This window comes from Phodopus roborovskii, unplaced genomic scaffold (genome assembly GCF_943737965.1).
Source record: "Phodopus roborovskii unplaced genomic scaffold, PHOROB, whole genome shotgun sequence".
NCBI lineage: Eukaryota > Metazoa > Chordata > Mammalia > Rodentia > Cricetidae > Phodopus > Phodopus roborovskii.
In genome coordinates this window covers 4938142-4954582 of record NW_026125281.1, presented here as the reverse complement: position 1 = coordinate 4954582, position 16441 = coordinate 4938142, and the positions used below count along the sequence as shown (strand labels likewise).

At 46.5% G+C, this 16441-nt stretch overlaps 1 protein-coding gene across 1 annotated transcript in view; it reads left to right on the top strand.

The window, feature by feature from the left end:
- Nucleotides 1-363: 363 nt before the first annotated feature.
- Nucleotides 364-16441, top strand: part of Pag1 (phosphoprotein membrane anchor with glycosphingolipid microdomains 1) — a 103712-nt gene continuing 87634 nt past the window's right edge. The window contains exon 1 of the mRNA XM_051196728.1: nucleotides 364-597. The gene's annotated coding sequence lies outside the window, so the exon portion shown is untranslated. The remainder of the gene's footprint in view (nucleotides 598-16441) is intronic.

Here is a 16441-nt window from a genome sequence, read left to right as displayed (position 1 = left end):
GCCACGTTAGCCCCGCGCCCCCGGGACCCCGCCCCACCCTGCTCGCTCCGCCCAGCCCCTCCCGTCGGCCCCGCCCCCGTGACGTGCCGCAGCAGCCGCGAACATGCGCACTGGCTCCCGCGCGCCGCTCCTCGGCGCTGTCATTCTCCGCGGCGCGGCGGCCGGTGCAGACTGCGGTCCGGGTCCCTGCCCCGGCGGGCGGCGCTGGGCGCTGGGACTGCCTGCTCCTCCCGGGCGCACCGGCGGCTCTGCAGCGCGTCCGCGCCTGTCCTGCGGGCCATCCCGAGGCGTCGCATTCCGTGGGAGCTGGAGACACGCACCTGGGGCTCCGAGCGCAGCTCTCGGGGGTCGGGGTGGGGGGGAGCTGGCGGCCGTTGCTGCGCTTGCTCCGCTCCTCGGCGCGGTCCGGCTCGCCGCGGCCGCCCGGGAGAGTGCGCCGTCCCCGGGCGCGGCAGAGCTCAGAGCGACAAGGAGCGGGAGGATCCTGCACCCGCGGCTGCCACCGGCCACAGAGGGCCAGCCCGGATGCGTGCGGCGGAGTTGCAGCGCTTCTCAACGCGCTGAAGCCCCAGAAGACCCCCTGCCTCCCGAGAGCCAGTAAGTTGACTGTAGTTTCTGAAGTTGCAGGCAGCGTGGGAAGGGCAGGTTCGTTTTATTCCTGTCGTGCCAGGCCCCGGGGTGGCACGTCCTGTTAGCCGGGCTGCAGCTGGAGGAGCGACTACTGGGCTGCAAAGGAGGTGTGTGTGTGTGTGTGTGTGTGTGTGTGTGTGTGTGTGTGTGTGTGTGTGTGTGTGTGTGTGGTGGCACTCGAGGACTTAAGGCTGGGGTCCAGGGCTGGCTCCTGCCTCTGCTGAATGCGCCAGTTGGAAATGTGCTAGGAGAGACAGGTGCTCTGAGGGCATTTGGCCCGCCGCTAATTGCACATTTTGAGCTCCTCGATTCTGCGCGGCGTGGGGTCAGGGGCATCCGCCACCTCCATCCTCGGGAGCTCTGCTGACATGCCCTCTGAGGACTGGTACAGAGATGAGAGGCCGAGACGTTGCTGCTCAGGCCTGCAGGCTTTTTTTCCTGTGCATCCCACTTCCCTCTCCCTCTAGGCAGAAGTTGGCAACCTCCCATAATTGGAGCCCAGTCCTTCGGGGAAAAACAACTTCTGTGTCATCTGAGTGTTTCGTGCTCTGAGACAGAGAGAATGAGAAGAACGATCTGTGCGCTTTTATGTCTATGCTTTAGGACTGGGGCCAAGTCTCAAAGAAAGATTCGGATGGTGGCTGAGTTGCCCGGCATCTCTTATGTAAGCCTCCTGGCTGGGTAACTTTGCATCCGCAGGGGCAGCTGTAACCCCACACTATTTGTTTCAAGTCCAGCTTGAACCGTAGTTGATGAAATTTTGACATGACATAGCGGCTTGTACTCAGAAACAGAGCGGTCTTTAAATCGAGCGTCTTCTCCTAACGGGGAACACGGCAGGAAGAAATGGGTGTATTTTTTTTTTCAGGGCATTTCAAGGGATTAGATACATAAATCATGCTTTGAAATGCCATACACTGTACAGAGAGCATGCACGGGACCCCTTTAGAACGTTTCAGGGAGAGTGGAGACTGTCGGTGACAGACAATTGTTGAGTCTGAAAGTTAAGTGCACTGATGGGCTTAATTATCCTAATAAACAAAGAGCATGATTTATAGGTAGCTGCAGTGGCCTACTTTGAAGGGAAGAAATCTTTAACCTTTCCTTCTCAGCTGCCCCCTAGAGATTCTTTTAAAGCAGAGCAATGGATTAATGCCATTGATGTTAATACTTGAGCTGATGAAATTGTAAAAGGAATTCTTTGAAATACCATACAGCCCTGCTGTGTGGCTGATAGGCAGTGGATATCATAAAGAAAGATAATATTTAGAGTACTGACCATAGGAGGCCTTGCATTAGCTTTGCATTGCAGCTACCCTGTGAAAGGTGTGCATCACAGACAGAAAGAAATCTGCACAGAGAAAAATACATATAAGGATGTGGATTTGAAATTTAAAAGAAACCCAGGGATATGAGTCAATGTAAGTTTTGTTTAGGTGACCCCTAGAAAGAGGTGTGCATATATTAGGGTGTTTTAGTGAATAAAACAAGATGAATTAACTAGTGACAGGTACCTACCAGATTTAAACATAGTTTTTTTTTTTTAATAAGAATTCTGAGAAAAAAGTATTGTTTTCAAAGTTCAAAAGAAGGTGGACACATTGAGTTTATAAGAGCATTGGATGAGTACCTCTAGAAGAAATTGTAGCCAAGTGTGGGGCATCAAACAGGCTGGATTGCTGTGTCAAGGAGCCAGGATGCTGACTTTGTTGCTGGTGCCCAATCTGAGCAAGTATGACAGTTCTGAGCCTCAGTATCTCCATCTGTAAAACTGGTGGGTGTAACCATAGTGCCTCCCTCTTTGGGCGCCGTGAGGACTAAGTGGAATCCTGCATATGAAGGTATTGAGCTGGTGTGAAATATATTAGGCTGGCTTTGGGGGGAAAAATGTTCATTGCTGTGAGAGGAAATTTGTCTTGGGGATAAGCTGTAGACATTAAACAGCTGTCGCTGGAGGTCAATAGAAGCAGTCCACAACTGTAATAGGAGGAAGGATATAAACACACGGACCACATGCTAATGCCCTGATATCGGACTTACTGTCTCCATCAGCACCTCCCGAAGGCCTTTGAGGGTGTTAGAGAGGAGGAAACTGAGGCTGAGATCAAATAATTGGAGCTAACATTTTAAAACACGCCTGTTAGAAACTGTATTCTCTGACCCAGCTGCCTCAACTTGCAAACGAAGTAGATGGGTTATTATCCTCTTTCTCCTTGGGAAGTTTATGTTTAAAAAGTATACAAATGGCTAGCCAGAACTCATAGCATGTTTCTCCAAGATGGGAAGCTAATAACCAGGCCCTTTAGTGCTGGTGTGAGAGAGGTAGCGGCTTTTTTTTTTTTTTTTTTTTTTTTTTTGCCTTCAGTCCATGGGAGAATTCCACTCAGGCAGAAGTGGGGCCTTGTGCTTAGCTGCCTGGACTCAGTGTTCTGAAATGGGTTTCTCCTTGGGTTCAAAGCCATGGGAAGATGTTGTGGGGAATCCATACGAGCCCATCTTGGTTTGAAATACCTGTGGACTGCTAGGCTTTGCTAGGAGTTCTAGGTCTATAGTGACTGGGTGCCCATGGTACTTCGGTGGCTTTCTTAGGTTCACCTACAGTGGCTGTGCTCTGGCTTTTGGTCTGTGTCTTCTAGATACTAAAATGTAACTGCTATAAAAAGCTCCTAGGCAGTGGACAACCCCAGGTGATTTTAAAGTTTAATGAGGCCTAGCTGATATATCTACCACTGAAAGGTACTTCAAGCTAGATGTTCAGCACTCACTGGCTCCTTCTCCCTCCCCCCACCTTTGTCTCAAGCTTCCCAAGATTGCGTTCCAGTAGGCAGCCTCTGTGAGCCTGGAGACACAATGCCACAGCTGCAGTGTGCCAAAAAAGAACTCTTGCCACCAACCGAGTCATCTCTCTGACTCCTCTGCTGCTGGCTCAGCCTCCTTCTCAGAGGGTATTCACACAACCTTTGCCTGAGTCTGTAGCTATCTTTCAAGTGCTCCCTGTTCTGAGTTTTCTGGTCAAATGTCTCCAAGGAGCATGTCTATAACTTGAGCTAAGTCTGTGAACATAATTTGCCTATGGTTGTTTTATTTCCTGTCTGTGTGATTTTAGTGGATTTTCTGTTGCCACTTTGAAATCTACAAGTTTCCCCCCAGACACCAGGCTTTCCTATGTTGGCAGAAGGTCCATGTAGAGCATACAGCAGCCCTACCATACCCTTCATCTGCCCATTCAACTTCTGAGGCCAAACAAGCTTGGGCCTGGTTAGTACCCGAATGGGAGAGGGTCTGTGTGCTAAGTATGCAGAACAATTTTAATATGGATGCAAGTGAATGGAGACCATTTATTCTTCTCTACTCTCCCTTTGACTTTCGCTTTGTGTTTGAGGAGCTGGTAGTTGAGGCTGATCTTACCTCATGCACTCTATCTGGTGTTTTGGGAGTTATGCACATGTATGGTTATACAGGTAAGCATTCCCATGTGCAGTGTGGCACAGATCACACCTCAAGGCCGCGGTCTTTGCAGAATTCAAGGCCACGGGGCGGCTTGGAGAGAAGACCAGTTTCCTAGTCACTACTGGTCATCCTTTCTGATAAGGGTTGGTGTGGATAGCCAGCTGGGAGCACTCACTCAGTGTTGGCTTTGATGGCAACATTACGTACAGTGCCTCCCCACCCCCCAATAACCTTCTGGGTAGTCTCTGGCTTTTAGTCCTTTACAGGAGCAGAAGTGGGCCTAGAAACACTGTATTAGTAGGGTTTGTGAGAAACAGTAGAGCTCAGAACTTTTTGGTGCTCCTTCCAGAATCTCCTCCTGAGCCATTGTGGTAAGCTACATAGCAGAGATGTGCCTATGCTTTGCAGACCCTTCCTTCTTGCCTGCGGCCGAGATTGGCTAAATAAGAAATCTATCTCTGTATCTTTGTCGTAATCCACGCTAGATCTCAGAAACCACATTTCACTTTGCAAAAAAAAAAAAAAAAAAAGAGCAAAAACCACATGTTACTTTGTAAGACAAGTGAGGGCTTCCGGTGACATGGCACGCTTGCTTCACCTGTGTTTGGGGCCAGACGTTTGCATCACTGTCGTTAAAGAAAGGAGAAGTGGAGAGGCCTAAGATTTTTCTCAAATGATTTTTGTTTGTTTGTCTGTGTAAGTCTAAACATGTCTGAGTTACACCAACAGTTTCAATCATTCATGGCAGGACCATGGCTTTTTAAAGGGAACGCATCCACATACCTAACAAGTAAGGTTCAAGTGCGTCCATCCTCTCAGGATAGGAACATTGCATGCAATCTCCTATATCTGAGGTGTAGCCTTCCTGACTCCAGTGCAGAGAGACAACAGAGAGTCTGGAACCACTGTCCTGCTAGATCCTCAAAACCCTACCAGAGAGAAAAGCCTCTCTGGGGCAGGGGCAGGGGGTGGGGAGCATGGGATGAGATGGGACGGGGCTCAGGGCAGAACTCAAGGCCGAAAACACCAATCGTAGCACATGCTAGGCAAGCAGTGCCCTGTATCCTCAGCCCCCACCCCGCCCCTTGATTTCACCCTGGAACCAACATCTTCTCACTTGGAATTTAAAGGTTGGTAGTATCGCCGGAACACGCAGGTTCCTCTCTAGATGGCTCCTCTCTAGACTGCAAGACTGAGTGATTTTCAATCCAGCAAGGGATTAAAAACTTCTTTCAGAACTGTTTTCTCTTTTTTTTTTAAACATAGATTGCCAAGGGACAGGACATTTGAGCTACATGTGGCCTTCATTAGGATACAGAGTGCTTGGGCCCCTGTGAACTTTACAGAGTTGGCCTTTAAAGTCGTAGGCAGCTTTATTCTGCCTGCTCTGGCTTCTCAGGCCTCCAGGTGGCCCAGCACAGCACAGTGTATCGGCCCTATACCTGCTTTGCCTGACTCCCTCCAAGTACCAAAAGTATGACTGCACAGCACGAACTCGCCTGCCGCCTTGCCTAGCCAGCCTCAGGCTGCCTATAGCCTTCTCTGTGAATTTATTCTCTGGGGAACGAAGAGTAACTCAAAGACTCCTCGTGCATCTGGTTTCATCTATCCATGACTCAATCCATTTTTGTTAAGGCCACTTTGCCCGCTGTAAACCATTATGTCTAACACGGACCCTGGCTTCGTCACCCCAGTATTGTTGAACATGGGAAAGTGATCCTGAAGCAGCATACGTTGTAAGTCAGAGGCAATAAAGCCACAGAACACAGTGACTTCTGTTTTATTGGTGTTTGGTTTGTTTTTTTTTTTTTTTTGTAGGCAAGGTTTCCTCGTATAGTCCCTGGCTGTTCTGGAATTCACTCTGTAGACCAGGCTGGCTTCAAACTCAGAGATCTGTCTTTCCTCTGCTTTCCAAGTGCTGGTATTAAAGGCGTGTGCCACCGCTCCTGGCTCCCGAGTGACTTCTTACCATCTAAAAGAGGGCCAGTTGCTAACAGGGCAATGCACAGTTCCCCAGACCCAGTGCACTCAGCGCTTGCATGATAACAGTACCCAGGGCGGCCTTATTATTTCACATCTGAAAAGAGCTGGGAGCTTCGGACTCACGCTTAACTAGTCGCCAGCAGCGTGGCTGCGTCTGCATCATCTTTAGTGAGGAAGGTGCATATTCGTTTGGCGTGTATCAGATACGTATTTTAGGAGATGTAGTTTCAGGGCACAGGGGTATCTTGTCCCATGAAGCCGCCAAAGAACTAACTTAGTAGAAATAAATGGAAAAAAAATAATAGCAGTGAAAAACAAAGGGTGAGCATATGCTTCCCTTCTGGAAGCAGAACCTGATCTGTGTCTGCAGGAGCAGGGTTTAGAGGTTGGAGCGAGTCCGATGACGCCACCGAGCCAGTTAATGTTTTGGAGAACAGCAGCTCGATCACGGTTGGGACCAGTTGAAGTGGCTGTGGAGTTGGAGAGTAGGGATGAAGCAGCGGGACCTGGTGGCCATGCTTGGCCCTGCGGGTGAATCTGTTTCCCTGGGGACTGGGGATTGAATTCAGGGCCTCACGCACACTAGGCAGGCAGTGTGTCACTGAGCCAGGTCCCCAGTGTCCTTTGCAACTGTCTATTCTGAGGCAGGGCTCACTAAATTCAGGCTGGAAGTGTCCTGCCCAAGTGCTGCTCCTGCTTCAGCCTCCCAAGTAGCTGGGATGGCCAGCCAGTACTACCCGGCCTGACCTAGGCTGTCCTTTTATAATACTCAACTTGAGCCTAGAGATGCCTTGTGGAATGCGGGTTTGAAACTCGAGGCAACCGTCGGAGCTGCAGATGAAGGTTTATAACCCATTTGCAGCTTGCCAATGTATCTAGTCCATTTAGTCAGTTATCCGATATTCTGGATATGGTGTGACTTTCAGTTGGGTTTATTTGGGGGGGGGTTATAAAACTAGGCCTCATTATGTCATAGGTAACTGAGTATTTGAAACAGCTGCTGAAGTGGCTGTCGGCCAGAGAGAATGTGGGGGATTGAAAAACAGAGACGAGTCCAAGGTGGCTCACAGGAAGAAAGAAGATGGGGTGGGAAGTGTAAGAGAGATTTCTGACAAATAAGCAACGGAAGCCGGAGGCAGAGCGGGTTGAATGGGAGCCTGGGGACACAGAAACGAAACGGGGCGATACCACGGAGGGCCTTGCGCCCTTCCTTCAGTGGTCTGGGCTGCAGATGGAGACTCTCCTCTCCTGGCTCTCAGTCCCTCGCCAACCGGTGTTGATACTCTGGCTGGTAGGTGGGGATGGCGTCCAGGGATGAAACAGCATCACTGACGGACAGCTAGACCCTTCATCTGATGCACTCATGGAGTGCAGCTGTCCCGTTTCCCTTCATTATCCCCTTCCTCTAATGTCCCCATTTGGGGACAGAGGGGTACAGCCCCCCCCAGGGGGAGCAGAAAGAATGGGAGAGAAGCTCCCTAACTTTGTAAAGGCGTGGTTCTCCAAGGCAAGCACACCTGTGTCCTTTGGCATCCGTGAAGGCGTGCACGGGGAGGGGGGCGAAAACCAACCCAACTGACAGCTTACAGGAATCTTAGCTTTTATCATGGCATGGTGTCACTGGAAAGCTGGCGTCTTTGTGCCCGACATTTCATCATGTAGTGATGTATGTGGCCGTTGGGTTATCTGAAGTATTCTGTATATAAAATGACGTGGCTTTCACTTGTTTATGTTTTTTTATGAAAAATAGCCCTCGTTTATGCTGTAAACAATGTGTAGTATTTATGAGCCACGAAGTTAGTTGTCATATTTTCATTGCTACCATACATACCAGTCTTCAAATGCTTTAATTTTTACTCCTTCCTCTTTTTTTCATTTTCTTTTCTTTTCTTTTCTTCCTTCCTTCCTTCCTTTCTCTCTCTCTCTCTCTCTCTCTCTCTCTCTTCCTTTTTTTTTTTTTGAGACAGGGTTTCCTTGTGTAGCTCTGGCTATCCTGGAACTAGCACTGTAGACCATACTGGCCTTGAACTCACAGAGATCCACCTGCCCCTGCTTCCCAAGTGCTGGGATTAAAGGCATGCGCCGCCTGGCTGCAGTTAACTTTTTTTTCCTTTCAGTTTAAGAAGTGATGCGGTCTGTTTCGGTAGAGACTCTTTGGTGGCAGGAGGTGCCTGCTCACATTGTACATGCAGTCAGGACAGAAAAGGGAGCTGAGCTAGGAAACTGCAAGGTCCTGCTTCTCCCAGTGACACACTTCTAAGAAGTGCCCCCGGCTGGGGGCTGAGCATGTAAACAAACGTATGATCCTACAGAAGAAGCGTTTACATTCAAGTCTCTACACAATGTCATAGGACCTGGAGACCTGAGAGGCCAAAGGACCCCGCTGCCTAATGATAAAGCTTGTTAGACCCAACACCGGGGGCTCTGACTGCGAATTCCAAGTTCAAATGGTTCTGACCCATTTCTTTGCTATGTGTTAGTGAAGGGCAAGTTGGGGTTGGGATGGGATGCTCAAGATCTATTTTTAAGTTAATCTGCTTGAAGCATCAACAGTAGGGACGATTGTTGGCTAAATCCTGTTTGATGGGCCAAAGGTTATTCATGCAAATTTATCTAATTAACCCGAGAGGGGGCTATGGGTTTACTTCTAGAAAACAAGTATTTTTTATTTACCTATTAGTGGTGCTGACTTTAAAGGAAAGCATCTATCTATGAAGCACAGAGGCCTACTGTTTTAAACTGAAATTAGTGTAATAATCGCTGTGCCTACTGTGGGTGAGAAACATTCGTCCTGTGTATGTAAGTGTGTATCAGACAAAACCCAGCCCAGTTAAGTTTAAACTACAGGTTTCCTTGAGTGCCCGGGTCATATGAACGGCTGTAACTTATTTTGGCCAGCTCTTGTCTTTCTTGTTTAAGGCTGGAGTCTTACACTGACATTGCCTCCTTTATCCAAGTGCCACGAGGTGCTGCGCTATAGATCTAAAGATGCCAGGCTCACAGCTTGTATTTCTGGCTCTGAACAGTCTAAAATTTTTAATTTCCCTAATTTTGTTATAGCTACATACATAGTAATATTGTTTAAGTCGTGAAATGGACATGTGCTCTCATAACCACTGAAGAAATTTATGTTGTTGCATTTTTTATTTCACATACACACACGCAAAATGTGCCCTAGGAGTCTTCCAGCTGACAATTTCCATATGAAAGCAATTTCTGGCAAGTAGCAAAGGCTGTTGCCAATGCTATCCTGAAATCTCAATTTCAAGCTTCATGGTGCCAGTTTCACATTTTAGCTTTGGTAGGAAAAGTTGAGCCTAAAGGAGCTGATGTTTCTGTGACAGTCCCTGGGCCTTTCTTTTGTTGCTGGTGCCAAGTTTTTTTTTTTTTTTTGTTTTGTTTTTGTTTTTGTTTTAAATATATAACGAGACATTCATAAATCCTAAAATGTTGATAAAAATATTAGGCAACCATCTTAGTTCTGGCAATTACTTTTCCACACAATAGCAGTGTGCTAGCTTTAATCCCCATTGCAGGGAGAAGTTACAACCTAGGCACATGGAAATTTAAATAACAGTAGAAAGTATTGTGGTATTTTAAGTACGATTTCATTGCATTTTCAAATAATATGTTAGGTAACTCAAATGAAGATTAATTTGTTCATTTCATGCCTCGTGGATTCCAATTTCATCCAAATACACATGCTGTCACCCAGAGCATAAGTTAGGTCCCTGTCTAGGTGACTTGACACTGCTGTGTTTTCTACTCGCTCGGCAGCATGAACAGTTAAGCCGGACTTCTTGCTAATATTTCCATGAATGCTTTATATCATGCACCATGAATTTTCATTTCCTAAAAAAGGAGTAGCTATGCTTTTTTTTCTCCTTCCCCCCCTTATTCATGTTGGATTTCACTCATACATTTTTATATTCGTTATACTTGACATGATAGAACATGTCTAAATTAGTGATCTAATTTGAATACTATAATTATGTGCACAGTTGAGTTTGAGTACAGTGTTTTTGCATAATGTGGATGGATGGTCTGTCTCTTAGTGGATTTAAGTAGATTTAAGAATTCCATGCTTCCAATTTCAGAGTCTTAAATTTTATATGCGATTACCAAAAGTCTCACAGGAGGAAATGCAAATATTTTAAGCCTATTGGAGTGTTAGGAATTAACACATAGACTATCTACAATAGCTTTTTTTTTTTTTTTAATGTCTAAGAAAGTAACAAGACATACAGAGTTAGTTGCAAACCAGGATAGTTTTCCATGCATCAAAGTTAAAAGCATACTTTTTTGTTTTGCTAAATGATGAATAAAGGTGTATTTAAGCAATGTGTTATCATGAATTCTTACAAATAACTGTACGTATTTGTATAGTGTTTATATTACTCTTTGATGCTGCTATATTGGTCATGTTGGCCAAAATGTACATCTTGAGTATAAACATTAGCTTTATTTATATCATGTTCAATGTCAGCTGGGTGTGTTGGCACACACCTGCAATCCTAACACTCTGGAGTCAGATGATGGAGGATCAATGCAAGTTCAAGACCAGCCTGTTCTACATAATGAGTTCCAGGACAGCCAGGACCATATATTGAGACCTTGTCACAAACAAAAAGACCTACAACAAAAACATATGCATGAGTGTGTACACACACACCAACAAAGTGAAAAATTTATCTACACAGTATAATTGGAACTAAAATGCTTACAGAGTCTTGTTAAGACAATTCAGTATGAATAACAGCATTTTGGGCTATGTTGTAAGATGGTAGGAACAGAGCTGCTAAACATTGCAGTCAATCATTGAAGAAATTGATGAACAGTGTGTTAACCTTACTCTTATATTACTTTACTCTTAAATTTAATGGTTTCTCCCTCCACAGTTCATAACCTTTCCAGCCGTGAGTTATTAGCTAATAGTAGCATGTCAAAACCTGAATTATTATAGATCTTTCCTTTTAATAAATATTCAATGGCATTTTCAAAATTGTTCTCTTAGATACAATTCTTAATAAACAGCCCAGTGCTGGCATGAGCCTGCTGCTTTCAAACTGTTGGTAGCCATAGGGCGTTTGGCATTTAGAACCTTCTGTATGTATTTTTACAGCTCCACACATCCTGAAAACAGGCAGCCTTGGACTGGAATAATCCTTTTACAGCTCCACAGTTACACGGAGAATAAAGAGAATTTCTCACCCTTTCTTTTCATAATACTCCACCGTGTTCAAAGAATCACCATTTAGAAGTTGTATGCTTTCTGTTTTTTACAATACACAAGACAGCCCTCTGTGGTGAATAACCTTTATATTAACTTCTTTAAATTTTTTCTTCTTTAGTGGTGTGTGTGCAGTGTGTGTGTGTGAATGTGTACAGAGTGTGTGTGTCTGTATGTGTGCATGTGTGCTGTGTGTCTGTATGTGTGCAGAGTGTATGTGTGTGTGTGCAGAGTGTGTCTGTATGTGTGCAGTGTGCATGTGTGTGTGCAGAGTGTGTTCCTATATGTGTGCAGTGTATGTGTGTGTGTGCAGAGTGTGTGTGTGTGTAGTGTGTTTCTGTATGTGTGCAGTGTGTGTGTGTGCATGTGTGCAGAGTGTGTCTGTATGTGTGCAGTGTGCATGTGTGTTTGCAGAGTGTGTTTGTGCAGTATGTGTGTGCAAAGTGTGTGTAGTGTTTGTGTGTGTGCATGTGTGCAGTGTGTTTCTGTGTGTGTGCAAAGTGTGTCTGTAGTGTTTGTGTGTGTACATGTGTGCAGAGTGTGTCTGTATGTGTGTAGTGTGCATATGTGTATGCAGAGTGTGTTCCTGTATGTGTGCAGTGTGTGTGTGTGTGCAATGTTTGTGTGTGTGCATGTGTGCAGAGTGTGTCTGCAGTGTGTGTGCAGTGTGCATGTGTGGAGAATAAAGACACCTTTTAGGGTAGGTTCTTCCCATCCTCTGTGAAGTCTGGGGGTGGAACTTAAGCCATCAGATGTGGCTGCAAACACAGCCTGTCTCATTTTGCATTACATTTTTCATGGAGATAGGTTGTGGTAGATGGTTCTGGGGAAGACTATTGCATTCAGTATGGCTACATAATGTGCACCGGTTGGGTTCTTAGGACACTGAGACACGGTTTGCACCTCAGAAGCTTGTACTCTTCTCGCAAGAATGGCGGTTAAATACATTTTAGATTTAAAATTAAGTAAACTAAATTTTCTGTGGTTCCTGCTGCGCTTTGAGGAAATAAGCATGATTGCAGATTCCAGACTTCATGACTAATTATAAGGTAACATCTGGGAGCTCTCTGTCTATAGTGAACACCATCCATTTACAGGTGCCAGTCTTCATTTTGCCTAGCACTCACTGTCTCCTGTTCCTATTAAGCTGCCGAAGAAGGGTGCTGTCGACATAAAGTGTCACCTTAAGCGTTGAAGATGCAAGTGTTTAGCACCCATCGCGGAACGTCTCTACGCTTTGTCTGTCCTAACTGGACTGTATCGCGGTGGTTGGGAAACTTCCAGAACGGGGCAGTTCAGCTCTCCAGTTCCAAGAGGAGCAGTTGTGCCTGTAATTTGTCACCGTTTTTCACCGCTTCTATTTCCTGTGCCCTTTACATACTGCGGGCAGATGTGGATATGCTCATTAGCATGGAGAAGCACAGACTAGAAGAAGGCCGGCCTTCAGAGTGGCATGTGTGGGCCGTGGGCCGTGGGTCATGGGCCAGCTCTCTGCTTTGTCCCCAGGGTCACTGATGGCACCCCGTCTCCTACACTCGATACCCTATGAGTCCATCTAATAAAACCATGAGGAAGCTACTAAGCTGAGGTCAGGTAAATGCCTGCCTGGTTTGGGGGAACTACAAAAGAGCCCGCTCTGGAAAACTTGCCCGTCCGGAAGTTGTGCCAAACGTCTTTTAGGATTCGGCTCTTACACCGGGCATGATGGTTCACGCCTGGATGCCCAGCACCCAAGGGTGGGGGCTGAGGAGATGATTGTGAGTTCAAGGCTGGTTTGGGCCCCAGAGCAAGACCTAGTCTTAAAAACACAAACAAGAGCTGAATTTACTGGTGCATGCCTTTAATCCCAGCACTCAGGAGGCAAGGGCAGGTGGATCTCTGTGAGTTTGAGGCCAGCCTGGTCTACATAGCTTGAGTTTCAGCCCTTAGAAGGTAATACAAACCTCAAAAAAAAAAAAAAAAAAAAAAAGCAATACGATTCATCTACCGTAAATATCTAGAAAACAGTCATTTCTGTAGCAAAGTGAATGAATGCTTATATTTAGTTGCACAGAAAAGAAGCCCAAACCATTTCAAATGAGGTTTTGGAGCAAATTCACATGGTAGAAAACGGTAAATCCAGTTTTCGGAAATGGCTCCACTTTAGGCGAGTTCTGCATCTCAGACTTATGAAGTTTTGTGAGAACACCAGGGGATCCTGGGAGATCATATTTCATTCATCGCCTCCCGGCCCTCTGCCTCATGCACATTTTATATGATTTAGCCACAACGTTAGTTTCCCATCAGTCAGACTCGAGGCAGGGCCAAGTCAGCTGTTCAGTGAAGGGAGGCCAGGTGTGTACTGCTATGGTCAGCCAGCCTGCGGCTTGTGGTTTCGCCTCTGTGTGATAAGCCTGGACTGTAGCCACGCTAACCTACTGCAGCACCGGGGCCTGGGAAGATGGAGGGGTTTGCTTGACTGGTTAAGGGAATGGCTGGAGAGAGGGCGCAGGAGGTAAGGGGCTTGCCACCTAAGCAGAGGGAGCTGGGTTCTGAGTTCAAGTAAGAAGCCGGATTACCTGTCAGCCAGCCGAGCCAAACTGCTGAGCTCCAGGTCTAGCGAGACTCTTCTTCAAAGTTAAGGTGGGAGCAATAGAGAGGGGTATGTGTGCATGCCACATATGTACACACGTACCCACAAGATTATATGCACACGGACACACACACACACACACACACACACACACACGACTAAATGAATACTTAATAATTTGTGAAGAAAAATCCACAGGCCAACAATCCCAGCTGTCATTCCAGGATGAGAAAATAGTCTTGTGAAAAGGCATGGGAACTGGGAACTAGGAAAATGTTTCCTGGGGTAAATAAAGGTACTGGGAGCTCAAGAAAGTTAGGGCCACAATGGAAACCATGTGGGTCTCTACTGGATCCACAGCTCAAAAAGGAGGGTGCTGCTCAGAGCGTGTTCGGAACCTTTACCGTCTTGGCTGCCCTGCAAAATAATGCTAACAAACAGGTCATTTACTCATAAGTTTCCCATCCGTCTTCATTTCCAGACACGGGGGTTTCACCAGGTGGGTCTGAACCGGTTCATTTTGCTTGGGCACTCCCACCCTGCTTGGAAGCCAGTATGAATGTGAATGCATATTTTGACCAGGGAATGAAGTTTGCTTTTTTTCACAAGTAAATGTGCATTCCATCATAGCAAAAATACTTGATTGAAAACCTACTATAGTCGGTGGGACCCATTTAAGAAAGAGCCAAGTGTACTGTCACATCAACAACGGAGATAAAAATATGTGCATTTATAGGACCATCCAAGAGAGCTGCCTTCTGCTAGGTCAGACGACCACCCAGGCAGTAATAAGATCTCAAGGCATAACTCACAGTAGTTGCAGTTGCCTGCACAAGATCAAGGCAGACAACAGTTAGCATGGAGACGGAAGGAGCTTACAGGCTCTCATCCCTGACTGAGGAGCTGTTGGCATTTGAGAGCTTCTACAGGGCAGAAAAGGCAATTCTCTTTAAGGGCGTGTCCCTAGTAGATCAACCATAGTCCAGTGGACGGCCCCACACCCAGGGGTATGCAAACAGCACAAATTGAAATCTATGGATGACTTAAAAAGAGAAAAAGACATGAGGTTGGGGCCATAAGGAGATGAGCATGGACCTGGGAGGAGTTGGGGGTAGCGGGGTGAGTATCATCAAATCATATCATGTGAAATATTCAAAGAATTAGTTACAGCCTTTAATTAAAAATGGCAGTGCAGTGCCGATGGTCGCCAGAGGGAGTGAGGCAGGGTGGTGTTTTGTGGGCTTCGGTAGCACACGGGTGTATGTGTTAGAGGCTGGGTTGCAATAACTTACTGCACTTGTTTTGTTATTTCTAATCCGTAATGGCTTCTGTTGGTACTTGGTTGTTTCATGAAGATGAGTCATGAGCGTAGAGCGATTGAGCCGTAGAGCATTTGGTTGTAGAGGCTTGAAGCCCATTTTTCCTGTCTGCCCTTGGGCATCTCTGTGTATAGCCAGCCGCCTGCTACTCAGGCAGTGACCAGCCTGAGTCTGTTAACCTCTTTCCTGCTTCCTCTGGACTCTAGAAGAAGCTGCTCTCGCCGTGCCCTGATATTTTCTCTTGCTATGCGCCCTCCAGAGTTTGCACACATTTCTTCATCTTACCGCACCTCCCATTGTTAAAAAGCTGGCAGTCCGCAGAACCTTCCCTTGTCTGTTACACATCCACAGCTCATCTAAGCACACTCTCCCCAACCCCTGTCTGTGCTAGCCATGCACTTTTGTGTGGTAGTATTGCAGTCTAGCTACACTTTAGCATCCCTGGCGAGGACTACAACTTACCGACTAGTTCCTACCCAGTCATTCTGATTAAAGAAAGGATCCTGCTGTGGGGGGTCTCGACCTTGATGGGTTTTGAAGAGAAGAGGATACAGCTGATGCTAATAATTAGCAGTACTCAAAAGACCTGAATAGTGTCCGTGTCAAGAGTCATTGTGAGACTCGGGGAGGTGGCTCTCTGGCTAGGAGTACTTGCCTCTCCCAGGGGTCTTGTGTTTGGTCTCCAGACCCCAAGTCTGGGCAGCTCACGATGGCCTGCCACTCTAGCTCCAGGGTACCCTTTCTGGTCTCCATGGACGCCTGCACTCATGTTCACATACACACATGGGCACACAATTTAAAATCAGAACAAACCATTGTGGAAGGAATGGGACTTTTGGGAAATGGGGGACGGGAATTAAAAGGGAAGCTCCCCATCCCCCATTCCTCTGCCTGCTCTCAGTTTCAGCTTAGGGTCATGGGCATGGTAAGTGGCATCCATACCCACCTTAGATTGTCATCAGTCTGTGTCTCGAACCTGGGGCTCTATATAGCCCACCTTGGGGTATAACCAGAAATGTAAATTTTTGCAAGCTTTTCCTCCTAAGAGTTTAGTTGTATTCCTCAAAGCTAGACTTGTAGATGCAAGTAGAAAGTATTTATTTTGCAAGGAAGGTACTTGATTTGCATGGCCTTTGTCTCTTTTTGCCCTTTTCCCCTCAAAAGGACTGAAGTAGGCTAAGGGGCAGCAAATCTTTACCACCCATAGACTTCAAAACCAACCATTATGCATTACAGAGACTCATGCTGCTTCCAGCT